General features: G+C 40.5%; 1 pseudogene; it reads left to right on the top strand.

Moving 5' to 3' along the window:
- Positions 1–10,934: 10,934 nt before the first annotated feature.
- Positions 10,935–15,582, top strand: LOC148920544 (uncharacterized; annotated as a pseudogene).
- Positions 15,583–15,587: the final 5 nt, after the last annotated feature.

The raw sequence follows: 15,587 nt of genomic DNA, 5'->3' as shown, positions 1-15,587 counted from the left end.
CAAGGTTGAATTAGAACTTCTTCACGCCTAATAGCAAGTTGCTCTTGCTCTGCAACATACATCAATTGGAATTGCTCATTTTGTCTGCGTGCATGTTCTAGTTTCTATTTTCTTAATTCTTGGATTTCCATTTGAAGATCTATTGCAGACTCTGCATTTCCACCCATTGGATTTTTACCTTTCTCTGGCTTGCCAATTTCTTTGCAGCCTTTTTACCTTCTGGCCTTTCTATACATCTAGATTCTTGAGAATCTTCCTCTAAATTGACTGCACAAGGAATGCAAGGAGAAGAAGATGCAGGGCTTGCATTTAGACTAGTCTTGGATTTTTTCTTGCTAGTTTTAGTAATCCATTTAGGTTGATCCTTCAATAGATGTCAACAATGCTCACACACAAATGTTGATTGTAATAACCCAAACCTTAATTAAACTATTAAGAGGAAAGGACACTTTCGCCCTTAGAATATTTTAGTAAAGGAAAAGTTCACTTTTTGACCGAGAAAGAATTTGACCATTCCACTTACATCGTTGCGTAGAGCGCGACGAAACGAGTCCATAGACACGAAGTGAACTCGAATCGAGTTGTAATGAGAAATTTCGGTCAAAATACTTCAAGGGCAAAATGGTAATTTTGGAAATCATGATTTTTTAAACTGACTCTCTCTCCTCCCTCACTCTTCTCCCTCGACCAGCAGCCCCTGCTTTAACTCACATCTTCAAACCTCCATAACCACCGCCACACTCCACTTCGACCGACGGACCAATCGAACCACCACCGCTTCCTCTTCCTTTCCGACCGGTCCCTACCCGTGGAATCGCTGTTTTTCACCGTAAAATGCTTGAGATCACGCCGGTGTTGACAGAATTTTCAAGCTTTCGTTCTCCGTCGTCCGGCCACCAAATCGGACGATGAGGTATGGTTTTCTAGTTATTTTCCATGCTCTAGCTGCTGGTTGGGTACGATTTCAGAAATTTCAAGTATAGATCGTTCGATTTTCAAGCTAGGTTTCAGCCGGTTTTGAGGGTGTGATTCCGGCCACTTTTTGGGGTAGGTCCAAGAACAAAAGTGGTTCCAAAATATGTGTTTTACCTAAGTTAGGAGTTTGGGCTGGCGGTTTGGAGTTTTTCCGCCTGCAGAATTTATCAAGCCACCCAAGCTGCTGCATGTGGTGGCACGTGGGCAGTTTGGTGGGGACCACACTCAGCCCTAGAATGATCCTCGTGTTGTCGCGAGAGCGTAGGAATTCGCGGATCTCAATTTGGATAACGTTTGAACCCCGAACGGATCTCGCATCTTGTGTGATTTTCGGGTTCAATAGTTTCGAACCATTGATCGTGCGTTTGTGACCAATCTAACGTCCGATCGAGACCAGACTCACGGGACTTGTGTCCTTGGGTTAAAGGAACATTAATGTGGGCATAGGAGTAACTTTAATTGGATGCATGCACTTCTAGGAGCCGGGGGTCAGGGTTTTATTTAAATATCTATATTGAGCAGTTTTATTAATATATGTATTATTATGGTAATTGAATCAGGCACTCAGCACCAGTTGACCCGCAGGAGGGACCTTCAAAAGCTCCAATGAGCTCGGACCAGCAAGTGAGTGGACTCTTTGTTTTCATAAATGAATTTATGCCATTCAGTTACAATATTTGACCTTGAATAAGTTTTATTCAAAGATTAGTGTTTTATTAGTTGATATATGCTTTTAAATGTTTTGAATTCACATGCTACCGAGTGAGATATCCGTTATGGATATAAGAAAAGGAAATTTTAGCCAAATAACATATAAATGGCAGCAAAGTTCTAGATTTAACAGAAATTCAGTTATTTATCAAATTTTTCAGAGATTTTATATTTTCTTAGGCCACCTCAGGTACCCAGATATAGATATGTTCCCTTCGGATAAATTGGTTGCCTTAGGTAAATATGTTGCCTTCGGATATGATGATGTCCACGGACATCCAGTTGCTTTTTTCAGCTTGACATTTGCCTCACGAAGTTTGGGAAAGCCCTGACCGTGGGAGCCAGAATTGATCAGCTAACTATACCCCGAATCCTACCAATTTGCAGCTGGGTTGACCTTGTGTTACCGAGACCAGAGGAGTTGACGGATATCGGAATTGACGGAAATAAAGGGGTACACCTAGGTGGTAGTCTTAAACTAATTTCAATACTTTTAAGAGATTGATGTTGACCACGTATATGATTGGTATGTATATATATATATGAGTGTATTGATTTCAATATGTATATGATAAAAAGAATGAATTAGTTTTGTATAACTGTTTTTACAGTGGGGTTAGTATGTTCTTATCTACTTTCTAAACTTTGTTTTTGGGTCCACTCACCTTTTAATGTTATGCGCCTGTGCAAGAGACGTGCATCCGAGAGCCACCACAGGCGCTCCGCCTCGCTCTTCCTCGCTTTGATGTAGGGTTCTTGGTTCACAAGTTGTTCCTTTCCTTGTAAATTAATCTGTATAGATGTGCTGATGTTGCCCTAGGATGTAATTAACTGTTGGAACATACTTATTCATGTATACTGGCAGTTGGTGTATATATTTAAGTGCTTGTTGACAGGTGGAAATTTTGGGAATGTTCGATTTATAGGAGGAACTCACGAATTTTCGATAGAAGTCAAGGCTAAAATGAAGTTAAGTTTTTAACCGTAAGGGCAACCAAGTCATTGTGCTCGCACCCGCTTGTTGATCACGCAATGTGGTTCGCTCGGATTCCAAAGTGGAATTTAGGTCGGGTCCTGTCATTGATCCCATGAGTTGTTGATACATTTCTTTTGCTTGTAAGATATGCACAGTGGAAATTGGCTTTCATACACACACACACACACACACACACATATATATATATATGGCTTGGAAAGCTAGAAAGATCACATAAGTTTCATATTGCAAGTACAGATTAAGGAAAACCTTTGGAGAAGCTAATAAAAAGAACACCATGATTATATATATGTTAGAATAGTACATGAAGTTCAAAAACTTTGCCAACGAACCACATTCCCAAGTCAAAAATTCAACTATTAAAACAAGCAAGGCTTAGAACTTCTAAGTAAATGGCATATTTGGTATTAAACTAATAGACATCAAATATCAAGTGTGCAAATATTCTCATATGCATCTACATATATTGCTAAGTTCATAATTTCATACACTCGCATGCCTTCTTTATTTAGTGACTTTGCTTAGTTTCTCTTTATTTTGAGTCACTTACCTCTTTTTGTTTGTTTTGTAGGTTAAGACAGCAAGAGATCACAATTGATGCAATCCATGCTTGTTAAGGGCTGATTGGGATAAGAGGAATATGAGCTTAAAGACAAACTCAATTTGGGCCACACTCATTGTTAGTTCAGTTTCGTAGGTCATCTTGCAGGCCTTATTTCAGCAACTTACACAGGTCGGAGGAGGAGGAGACATCCTTAATAGAAGTTGTTCCAATAGGTGTCTATTATAACATATCCAAATTTCAGCCTAATTGGATAAATCTGAGCCCTCAGCATGTCAAAGACTCGACCAAGTTCACAGACAAGTCATGTTGGCTGCCATCACATTTAATGTGGTTACATCCCTAGATCTATGTGCAACACATTAGAGTAGCCACACATGGGAGACAAGTCAGCTTAGGAACTCAGAAAGATGAACAAAAGTCAAGCTTTCTAAAAAAAAAGACAAAGAATAGTCCACCAAAGCATGTATTTGGCGATTGGAGCGATTAGCATGTATTAAGGCTGAGCAGCTTGGCATGCATTGGGCTAAAGCGATTAGCATTATTAGGCAGTTGGGAGCAACTAAGAGAGGTGTGATTCACCAGCCAAAAGGGAGGACGAAATTGCACTCTATAAATGAAGAGCTGCACACTCATTCAAGAGATATAGAGACAGACATTCATTTCATCTATTACTCATACACACATTCAGATTCCATTCTCTACCACAAAGAGAGAAGAGAGCTAGTTGCAAAGAAGGGATAGCTTGGAGCTGTCCTGGGAATTCCTTGCTGCCATCATCTAGTTCTTCTCCTCTCTTTATCCTATCTATGTATTTCTTATTTTATGCATTCATAGTTATGTCTAACTAATCCATTTAGTTAGGGCTTGGAATCTACCACTAGTCTTCCTATCCAAGTTATGAGTGCATAGAAATTGACTCAAGCTTCATCGACAATAGATTATCGCATACAAGCCTATGGTATCTAGGTGCAGGATGCATGATTCTCCTAAGGCATGTGATTATGCATGGTATCTACACAACACGTAATCTTTAATATGCAACCTAAGCATGGTATCTACTTAGAATAAAGCATACAAGAGTCATTAAACACCTTGAGGATATGATAATCACACAAGTCCTAGAACATGGTATCTGTCCTAGTCAACCTATGGTTATTAACCCCTTGAATGATTCTTAAGCCATTCATGTGTTGCTTGTGAAAGGAGAGTAGAATTGGTGAATCTAAACCCCTTCCCAACCTGTGCTAGATGCATAAAATCCTAGTTAGCTACTCCAAGAAAACATACATCAAACATATAATAAACTGGAGATTAACAACTTGATAATGAAAGCAAGAAAATCAATTAACTATAAAATCATCCATAACATTGAATATTTATGACTAGGGCTTCATCCTAAGCCCTAACTAAATGGATTAGTTAGACATAACTATGAATACAGAAAATAAGAAATATATAGATAAGATAAAGAGAGGAGAAGAACTAGATGATGGCAGCAAGGAATTCCCAGTGACAGCTCCAAGCTCTCCCTCCTTTGCAACTAGCTTTCTTCTTTCTTTGTGGTGGAGAATGGAATCTGAATGTGTGTGAGTAATGGATGAAATGAATGTCTATCTCTATATCTCTTGAATGAGTGTGCAGCTCTCCATTTATAGAGTGCAATTTCGTCCTCCCTTTGGTCGTGAAGCACACCTCTTAGTCTGCTCCCAACCGCCTAATAAATGCCAACTACTCCAATCGCCCAATACATGCCAACCGCCCAATCGCCTAATACATGCTAATCGCTCTAGCTGCCCAATGCATACTTTGGTGGACTATTCTTGGTCTCTTTATGGACAGCTTGACTTTTGTTCATCTTTCCGAGTTCCTAAGCTGATTTGTCTCCCATGTGTGGCTGCTCTAATGTGTAGCACTGGCTCTAAGGATGTAGCCACATTAAATGTGATGGCAGCTAACATGACTTGTCTGTGAACTTAGTTGAGTCTTTGACATGCTGAGGGCTCTAGATTTATCCAATTAGGCTAAAATTTGGATATGTTATAATGGACACCCATTGGAACAACATCTATCAAGGATGTTGTAATGACCCGGTCCTAAATAAATTGGTGAATATTAATTTATTTAGATAAAAGGACCATTTTGCCCTTAGATTATTTTGTGAGGTTTAGAGTTGACTTTTTGATCGGGATGGAATTTGGAAATTTCAACAGTACCGTTGCGTAGAGCACGGCGAGATGACTCCGTAGACACGTAGTGGACTCGAATCGGAGTTGTAACAAGAGAGATACGATCAAAATACCCTCAGTGGCATAATTGTAAATATTTTGAAATGAGTTTTTAATAAAATCTGAAAACTCTCTCTCTCTCTCTCTCTCTCTCTCTCTCTCTCTCTCTGCCTCTCTCTCCTCCTGTCACAAACAGCAGCGGCGGTTTTTTCGCCGCCACCGCTTCCTCCGACCACCATTCGAGGTGGTGTTGGTCCCAAAATGACCGGCTGGTCTTCCGCTTCCAACCCAGCCAAGTCTGCGCCAACGGCCATGAAGTTTCACCGGAACCGCAGAAAATCTGCGTTTTTTCCCGAATTTTCAAATTGTTCGTTCTCTCTCATTTCTCCAACAAATTGGACGTATAAGGTATGGTTTTCTACCTATTTTTCATGATCTAGCTGATGGTTGAGTAGGATTGCATCGATTTTGAGCGCAGGATGTCTGATCTTCGAATTGGATTTCGCCGGATTCGGGATGAGATTCCGCCACTTCCGGTCAGTTTTTGGGGTATGCCCAAGAACAAAAGTGACTCCAAATTAGGTGTATTACCTAGGGTAGGAGTCTTGGCTCTCGATTTGGAAGTTTTTCGGCGATGCGATATCGCTTTGACACTCACGCGCCGCCGCGTGTGGCGGTGCGTGGGCTCTGTAGTTGAGGGGCATTTTTATCCCACTGCTATCCTCTCGATGTCACGAGCGCGTAGGTGTGCTCGGATCTCATTTTGGATACCGTTAGAGTTCCGAATGGATATTGCATATCGCGTATTTTCCGGGTTCGCTAGGTTTGGACCGTTGGATGGTCATGAAGTTATAATATGTTGATCTAGGTATTACCAGGATCGTGTAGGATTTGACGGATCGTAAAATGGAGTCCCGGATACTCCGAAAATGCCAACCCTAGGGTTAGGGTTTTAGTAACCGTTCGATCGTCCGATCGTGAGCGATCTGACCGTCCGATCCGGATTAAACTTGGAGCACGTGTGTCCTAGACCTTGTAAGACCTATAGGAACTGTTGGATCGGAAATTGAAGGTCGTGGACCCGGGGGCCCGTTTAACCGAGACTGGGTAGTTTGACCCTGGGTTGACCGTGAGACTTCCTAGGTAGTGTTACCTTCCTAGGAAGATTATAATGACCCTAGTGACAGGTCTTGAGAGTTGTTGAGTGATATTGATTATGTGGGATTAGGATATCAATTTATGGTGATAAATTGGGGGTTTATTGGATGTTATATTTTGGGGTTGAGGTTGATGCAATAGTGGATTATATTTAAATATATATTAGTATGTTATAAAGATGCTTGAGGGCACTATAAGTGCCACCCTGTGAATTGTCGTTGAGGTGCTTACAATTATTAGAAATTAATATATATATTTTTGTATGTATTTATAAAGGTATGAAAAGAGTATAGATTGTCAGTTTGAAGTGCTATACGCACTATCTTAAATACCTCTTCGGTTATGGGTTTTATGTTTGAGATTTATTTTGCCCAGGCCCGTCGGAGATTGATTTATTTTGCCCAGGCCCGTCGGAGTTTGCCCAGGCCCTTCGGATGTCTTCTTAATACGATGCCTTGGAAAGGAAGTGTTAATATTTCAATGTGTTTTTATCTGATTTAGAATTATGATTTATCCGAAAGATATAGAGGTTTGGCACAATTGAATTAAGGAAGAAAATATCATTTTATAATGTTGTGATAAGGGTTATGAACTCCACCATCATACGTACCTTCCCTGGTTACTATTCACACACGTGCCGTGTTTCGGGCGTGTGGGCTTTCTTGGTTACGGATCCTGGAATTGTGGGATGCCGGGAATATTATGATATGGTTTGGATATGTTGAAATACGGGGCATCCTTGACGAGATGTTGCCGTGGACCCTGAGGGGTGGTAGTCTGCGCGCGTAGGATTGGTTTTCGACGCATGCTTTGACTTTATCGGGTACGGCCGGGCCGAGAGTTAGTCCCCGCTTGGACGGCTCGCCCTAGCCACATGGACGCTTGAGGGCCGGATAATTGTGAGCTAGTCAACAACTCCCCTGTTGGATTGTTTCCAAGACATGATGTGCGCATCACATGTACCTCCCTTTGGATACCGATACATGGAAATGGATATGGATCTGTGAATGTGTTGATACCCGGGCATACCTTAACGGGGTGTTACCGTAGACCCTTGATCGGGTAGTCTCGCGCAGATGATCAAGCGCGCAGTCTTGATTCTTCGTCCGCACGCGGGTGAGAGTTAGTCCCCAGTTGGACGGCTCATTCCTAGACGCATGGTGAATTGAGGGATTGCTCTGCCATGTGGACTAGTCAAACGATCCTCGTTGGATTGTTTCCTCTGGTACATGATGATGGTGAGAGGTGTGTGTTAATATATATATACATATATGTGTATATGTGGTTTTTGATTCGGGATTGAGGTTCGTGAGGTTGTCCTTTGAGAGGACCTTGTACATATATAAATGTTTACGCCCCGGTTTGGGAGGTGTTGTTCGGCAACATACGCCTTGGATAGGGTATGGTTGCAGGTTGATTTGATATAAAGGAAGAGTTTGAGAATGTGTTCATTGTGTTTAGTGGGAAATTGATTGGTGACAAATTTGAAATGTATTTGTTGGTTCTGCTTTAATTAATTGTATATTATCGGAGATGTGACCGTTGATATGAAAGAGCTACGTGTGGCTTGATCCCTGAGTAAGGGTACGTAGGCAGCCTGAAGTTACTAGGCGCAGCCACGGGTTAAACTCTAATTATGTATTTCGTTGAGTGTGATGCGGACCGTGTTGTTGGCCCTGAAACTCGTTTGAAATCGAGGTATGTTTAGATTTTTGTTCATACTCCCGGTTGGCTAAGGGAGGGTTGTGTAGGTGTAATATTGAATAAAGTGTGTAATATAATGGGCTGAGGCCATGGAATAAATGGTGATAATTTCTAGATGATAATTGATGCATGTTAAAACCTCGTTTGTTGGATTGGGGAAAGTTAGTGGTGAGTTTTGCTTTCGGCAATTATAAGTGTATTTGAGCTTATTCTTGCCATGTTTAAGGAAATTTTTATCTAAAGACTTTGTTGGCAGCTCTATTTCGGAATATTTGAAGGCCGGAGGCCAATTAGATGAATTGCATGAAATTATTTTGTGCATGCTGCCGGTATGCGTTATAAAATTCTGTTTTATGCAGGTGGAAATTTTGGGAAATGTTCAAATTATAGGAGACTCGCGAATTTTCAGAAAGTCTCGTGCCTTTACTCCTTTTGAAGAAGGAGGTTACCTTTTTAAGGAGTGAACCTGCATGGGTGTGATGTCGGGTCTCCGCAGGATTCATCTCGGATTTTGTGAGAAATTAAGGGTCCTCGCTGATGTCTCTCATCCGACTGTATAAGTTGCTGAAATGAGGCCTGCAAGATGACCTACCAAACTGAACTGACAAGGAGTGTAGCCCAAATTGGGTTTGTCTTTAAGCTCATATTCCTATTATCCCAATCAGCCCTTAACAAACATGGATTGCATCAATTGTGATCTCTTGCTGTCTTAACCTATAAAACAAACAAAAAGAGGCAAGTTACTCAAAATAAAGAAAAACTAAGCAAAGTCACTAAATGAAAAAGGCATGCGAATGTATGAAATTGTGAACTTATCAAATACTCCCAAACTTAGATTTTGCTAGTCCTCGAGCAAAACAAAGTAAAAATACCATTTTAGAAAATAGGAAATAAGCGGCTAGCTTTACAAACATTATCCTCAAAGAATCACCGAAGCATATGGTTCCCAAGAAACACAACAATCACAATCTAAGTTCCACACATGATTCAAGGGTAACCAAAGCTCACAATGACATCCTTAAGTGTAGTGTGTGAATGCCGAATCAATACAACACCTGCAACTCAAATAAGTACATGTGCACATACTTAGAGAAAAATCAAAAATTCCGAACCCCATGATAGGAGCATATTTATGCGACTTTGCTATCTTATTTCTTTGCATTTACTTAGTTAATTCCCATTTATTAGAGTGATTTAGCTTATTTTCGTACTATTGTAGGTCCAGATGGCAAGATTGGCAAGAAAGGGCATTTTGGAGCATTTTAGAGCAGTTTTGGACTTGGAATGGATAGCATATGCATGGGCCAAGATGGATGGACGTTTTTGAAGTTCGAATAGGCTAGGAATGTGCTAAAAAGATGGGGAAATTAATTCAAGAATCAGCTTCTGGGAAGTAAAAACCTAACTGATTTTATTTTATTTTACCTTATCCTAATCCTATTCGACCTAAATTCCAGCTGGAAAAGGGGGATTAATTTCATATTAGAAACCTAAAAACCCTAATTTCGTGGGTTTCATGGGCCCTTTACCCTAGATCTACCACATATATAAAGGAGGGGTTGCCGCAGGAGAAGGGAGTTCTTTTGGTGCCGTAGCAAGAAAGGAGAAAGGGAGAAGAAGAACTTGGCGCCGGAACCTGCTGCATCCATTGGGTTTTTCAGAGTTCTTCCCTTGATTAGTTCAAATGTTTATTCTAGATTGCTTTTCAATTATTATGAACATGTGTAACTGAATTTCTTCTTAGTTAGAGGTGAATTCGAAGCCATGGACATATGTTTTATATGAATTGATTACTTCCAGTTATGGTTTCATAAAGTATGAATGTGATTTACTTTTCTGTTTTATTGAGGGCTTATTCTTGCATGTTTATTAAGGATGCATACTTAGTTTGTATGCAGGGATTTGATGCTAGAATATAAGGGAATTTCACCTAATCGTTATGAACTTATATTCATAAGTAGTAAAAGTCACTAGTCATGATTGCGTTAAGTAAATTCTTGGCAGGAGTATCATGCTTTTCATAGTTACAATTGCCTTGTCAAGGCTTATGATTTTCATAGAACTTAATGATCTTTGATATGTATCTCTATCATGCTGTTCATATAGGGAACTTGATAAGGATAATTTGATTGCGTCGCTGAGTCCAATTCAATGAACTTAGGAAAATCTGAGAGTTAATTAGTGCATTCACAATTAATTTGGGGCTTTGTCATTCATACTTTATAGAAAGAGTAACTGGAGATTGATTTGTGTGCATATGTTCCATGTGTGGAGAAGAATCCTCTAGCTATCCCTTAATCCATATTTCATTCACAACTTAGTTGTTTGCTGCTGTCAGTTTTACTTTATTCTAAATCGTCCAAATCCCCCCAATCATTGTTCCCTTAACTTAGTTTCCAGTTTAATAAGTCTAATTTGTGTTGATTAGCATCCCTCCTAATCCCCGGAATAGAACAATCCCTACTTACTCGTACTACGATTGCATAATTTATAGGGTTTAATTTGTGCGTTAGTTATTTTTCACGCCAAATTTTGGCGCCGTTGCCGGATTAGCAAAATTGCTAATCTTCCGTTTGTTTTCGTTTTTCTTGTGTTTTTTATTTTGTTTTGTTTTGTTTTCTTTGTTTTAGGTACTAGTTTATGACTCGAAGTTCACACCCTGTTCGTGCGCACATATTGGACTTTGACGACGATTTCGAACGAACTTTGAGAAGGAAGAGGAAGCAGCCAGAACTCAATCCCTCTAGTTCTAGTTCCGAACCTGAATCTAAAGCTGAAACGGACTTGGAAGAGGAACAAGACATGGCTGTAGACAATCAAACAATCAAGGAACTTTCAGCCTCGGATTGGACACTGCAGTCCCTCTTTGCATTCAATACGCTAGGCAGCTGCAGGTAAGACCGATGAGTTTGAATTGAAGTCGAGTTTGCTACATCACATTCCCAAATACCATGGGCTGTCCATGGAAGATCCAAACAAGCATTTGAAGGAATTTGAAGTAGTATGTTCAAGTATGACACCCATTAACGTGGATGGGAATATTTTGAAGATGAAAGCCTTCCCATTCTCTCTTATGGACAAGGCTAAAGATTGGCTCTATGAACTAGCACTTGGAACCGTCACTTCTTGGGAAAGTATGAAGAAAGCATTCTTAGAGAAATTCTTCCCAACTTCAAGAGTCATTCTTTTGAGGAAGAAAATTAGTGGAATTCAACAAGGCCCGGGAGAATCCTTTCCAGGGTACTATGAGCGTTTTAAGACGTTAGTTACATCCTGCCCACAACATCAAATGAAGGAAGAGCTTTTAATTCAATATTTCTATGAAGGACTACTTCCACTGGAGAGACAAATGCTTGATGCTTTAGCGGGAGGTGCTTTGGTTGACAAAACACCAGTTGCTGCAAAGATCTTAATAGCAAACCGAGCTTTGAATGCACAACAATGCGAAGGAGTTGGAGGGAGAGATCATACACGGCCAAGTCCGGTTAATGAGGTAAGTGCTATTTCGAACTTCAATCTCAAATGGCTAATCTCTCTACTCTTATTTTGCAGGTTGTTGAAGGATCCAAAGTGCAAAGTATAGCCACTTGTAGCGTGTGCTCTATGCATGGACACCCCACTGATCAATGTCCTCAATTAATAGAGAATGGGGATGGGAAAGTGCCAATGTCGTAGGTTATCAAGGCCAAAATCAACCTAGGTATGACCCATTTTCAAACACCTACAATCCGGGCTGGAGAGATCATCCAAATTTGAAGTGGAGGGAGCCTCAACAACAAAAAGGCGGATATAGACAGCCACCTCCAGGGCTCTATCAAAGGCCGTTCGCACCACCACAGCCTCAACCACAAACTGCCTAATCAAATTCAGGTTCGCCATTGGATAATGATCAAATGCTTAAAGTACTAACTTCTTTGACTCAGGGTTTACAAAATCAAGCCAAAGAGATGAGCAAAGTGAAGAAGCAAATTGGGCAGATGGCGGAGTTCATAGGACAGTTTAGAGAAGAAGGCAAACTACCTAGCTCAACCATTGTCAATCCAAAAGGAGGTTTTGAAATGGCTAAAGCTATCATCTTGAGGAGTGGTAAAGAGATTGGAACCAATCCCAAAATGTCCAAACAAAGCCCAAAAGAGAACGAAAAGCTGCTGCTCAAAGAGAAGGAGGTGGACAAAGCCACGGCAAGGGAGGAACAACCCTTGCTGCAGTCCCCCAAAGCTCCTACACAACCAAACTCAGGTAAGGTTGTTCCAAATTCAACTCATTCTAACCCTATCCCACCAAATGTGCCTTTCCCTCGCAGGTTTATGCAATCTAAGAAAGAAGAGAATGAAAAAGACATCTTAGAGACTTTCAGGAAGGTACAAGTCAATATCCCACTTCTTGACGCAATAAAGCAAGTTCCAAGATATGCTAAATTCTTGAAAGAGCTTTGTACAACAAGGAGGAGGATTTCAAACAAAGAAGTGGTAAGGGTAAGTGAGAATGTTTCCGCAGTTTTGCAACGAAAACTGCCACCTAAATGCAAAGATCCAGGTAGTTTCACAATCCCTTGTGTTATTGGTAACACCAAGTTTGAACATGCCATGTTAGATTTAGGTGCTTCCATTAATGTCATGCCATACTCTATTTATGCATCTATGAACTTAGGAGAGCTTAAAAATGATGGCGTTATAATTCAATTAGCCGATCGTTCTAATGCATATCCGAAAGGAGTTTTGGAAGATGTTTTGGTGCAGGTTAACCACTTGATATTTCCAGCAGATTTTTATGTGCTTGAGATGGAGGATTCGGCCCATTCTACACCTAGGCCAATCTTACTTGGACGACCTTTCATGAAAACAGCCCGAACCAAGATCGATGTGTTCAAGGGGACGTTGACAATGGAATTTGATGGCAATATCATTGATTTCAATATTTCTGAAGCTATAAGGTACCCTATTGATGATCACTCCTGTTTCTCTATTGATGCATTTGATTCTTTGGTGCAGGAATATCTCGAATCCCTAGATAGGGATGTCCTTGAAACCACCATTGTTCAGGGAATTGAACTCATCAAAAATGGGGCCGAACCTAATCATGAAGAAATTGGCGAGATGGTGGTCGCCTTGACTCACCGCCACAATATGTTGGTAAGTCTCCAATCCCAATCCCAATTCCCGCTTTCTACTAACAAGTTGTTATCTTCGGTGATTCAGCACCCACTCTCGAGCTTAAACCGCTATCAATCATTTGAAGTATGTCTCCTTGGGAGATAAAGAGACTTTGCTCATAATCTCTTCATCACTCATAGCAGTGGAGGAGGAAAAACTAGTTCGGGTGTTGCAAGAGTACAAAACAGCTATTGGATGGACTTTAGCCGACATCAAGGGACTTAGTCCTACAACATGCATGCATCGCATACTTCTAGAGGAGGGGGCTAAACCAACTCGAGAGGCTCAACGCCGACTCAACCCTCCAATGATGGAAGTTGTGAAAAAGGAGATCATTAAGCTTCTTGATCGTGGGGTCATTTACCCAATTTCGATAGTCGTTGGTTTCACCGGTTCAAGTTGTACCAAAGAAATCGGAGTCACTGTGGTAAAAATGAAGAGAATGAACTTGTCCCCACTCGTATCCAAACAGGATGGAGAGTTTGCATTGATTATAGGAAGCTCAACGCCACCACAAGGAAAGATCACTTCCCTTTGCCGTTCATTGATCAAATGCTTGAAAGGTTAGCCGGTCATTCTTTTTATTGCTTTCTTGATGGCTATTCGGGATATAATCAGATTGTTATAGCCCCAGATGACCAAGAAAAGACTACTTTTACTTGTCCGTTTGGTACTTTTGCTTATCGACGAATGCCATTTGGTTTATGTAATGCACCAGCCACCTTTCAAAGATGCATGGTAAGTATCTTTTCCGATTTCGTTGAGAAGATTATTGAGGTTTTCATGGATGATTTTAGTCTCTTTGGTGACTCTTTTGATGACTGTTTAACTAATCTCACGTTGATATTAAAACGTTGCATTGAAACCAACCTTGTTTTAAATTGGGAAAAATGTCACTTCATGGTAAAACAAGGCATAGTTTTAGGACATATAGTTTCAGAAAAGGGAATTGAAGTTGATAAATCAAAAATAGGTCTTGTACGCCACTTACCCTCTCCCACTTCGGTGAGAGAGGTTCGTTCTTTCCTTAGACATGCAGGATTCTATAGACGTTTTATCAAAGATTTCTCGAAGATTTCAACACCCTTGTGCCGACTTCTACAAAAGGATGTGCCGTTTGTGTTCGATGACGAATGTGAGAAGGCGTTCAATCACCTCAAAGAATTGTTAACTTCAGCACCTATCATTGTTCCACCAGATTGGAGCATTCCGTTCGAGCTTATGTGTGATGCATCAGATTATGCTTTAGGGGCTGTTTTGGGACAACGGAAGGACAAGAAGCCACACGTCATCTACTACGCATCCCGAACCTTGAATGATGCTCAATTGAATTACTCCACCACTGAAAAAGAACTTCTTGCTGTTGTGTTTGCTTTAGATAAGTTTCGTTCTTATTTACTTTGTACTAAAGTTATAATTTACTCTGACCATGCAGCTTTGAAGTACTTACTCACAAAGAAAGAAGCCAAACCAAGGCTTATTCGCTGGATGCTTCTTCTTCAGGAGTTTGACGTGGAAATTAGGGACAAAAGAGGATGTGAAAATGTAGTGGCTGACCACTTGAGCCGTTTGGTACATGAAGAAGACCTTCTACCTATTCCAGAGGCATTCCCAGATGAACAAGTGCTGACCATTGAGGTAAGTGAGCCATGGTATGCTGATATTGTGAATTATATTGTGTCTAAACAAGTTCCAAGCACCATAACTATGCACCAACGCGATAAACTTAAAAAAATTGCACGGTTTTATGTGTGGGATGACCCTTATTTGTGGAAATATTGCCCTGATCAAATTATTCGTAGATGTGTGCATGATTCTGAGTTTAATTCAATCTTAACCTTCTGTCACACTTATGCATGTGGGGGTCACTTTGGTACACAACGCACAGCACTTAAGGTTTTAGAATGTGGATTTTATTGGCCTACTATCTTTAAGGATGCTAGAATTTTTTGTATGACTTGTGATCGTTGTCAAAGAACGGGCAATATAGGTGCAAAAGATCAAATGCCGCAAACCCCTATCTTTTCTGTTGAGATTTTTGATGTTTGGGGTATTGATTTCATGGGCCCTTTTCGCTTCTTCACATGGTTTTAATTATA

Source organism: Prunus mume, linkage group LG2 (genome assembly GCF_029339155.1).
Source record: "Prunus mume cultivar Tortuosa linkage group LG2, ASM2933915v1, whole genome shotgun sequence".
NCBI classification, from domain to species: Eukaryota; Viridiplantae; Streptophyta; class Magnoliopsida; order Rosales; family Rosaceae; genus Prunus; species Prunus mume.
Note: the sequence above shows the minus strand (reverse complement) of the source record. Positions and strands in the feature narration are given on the sequence as shown.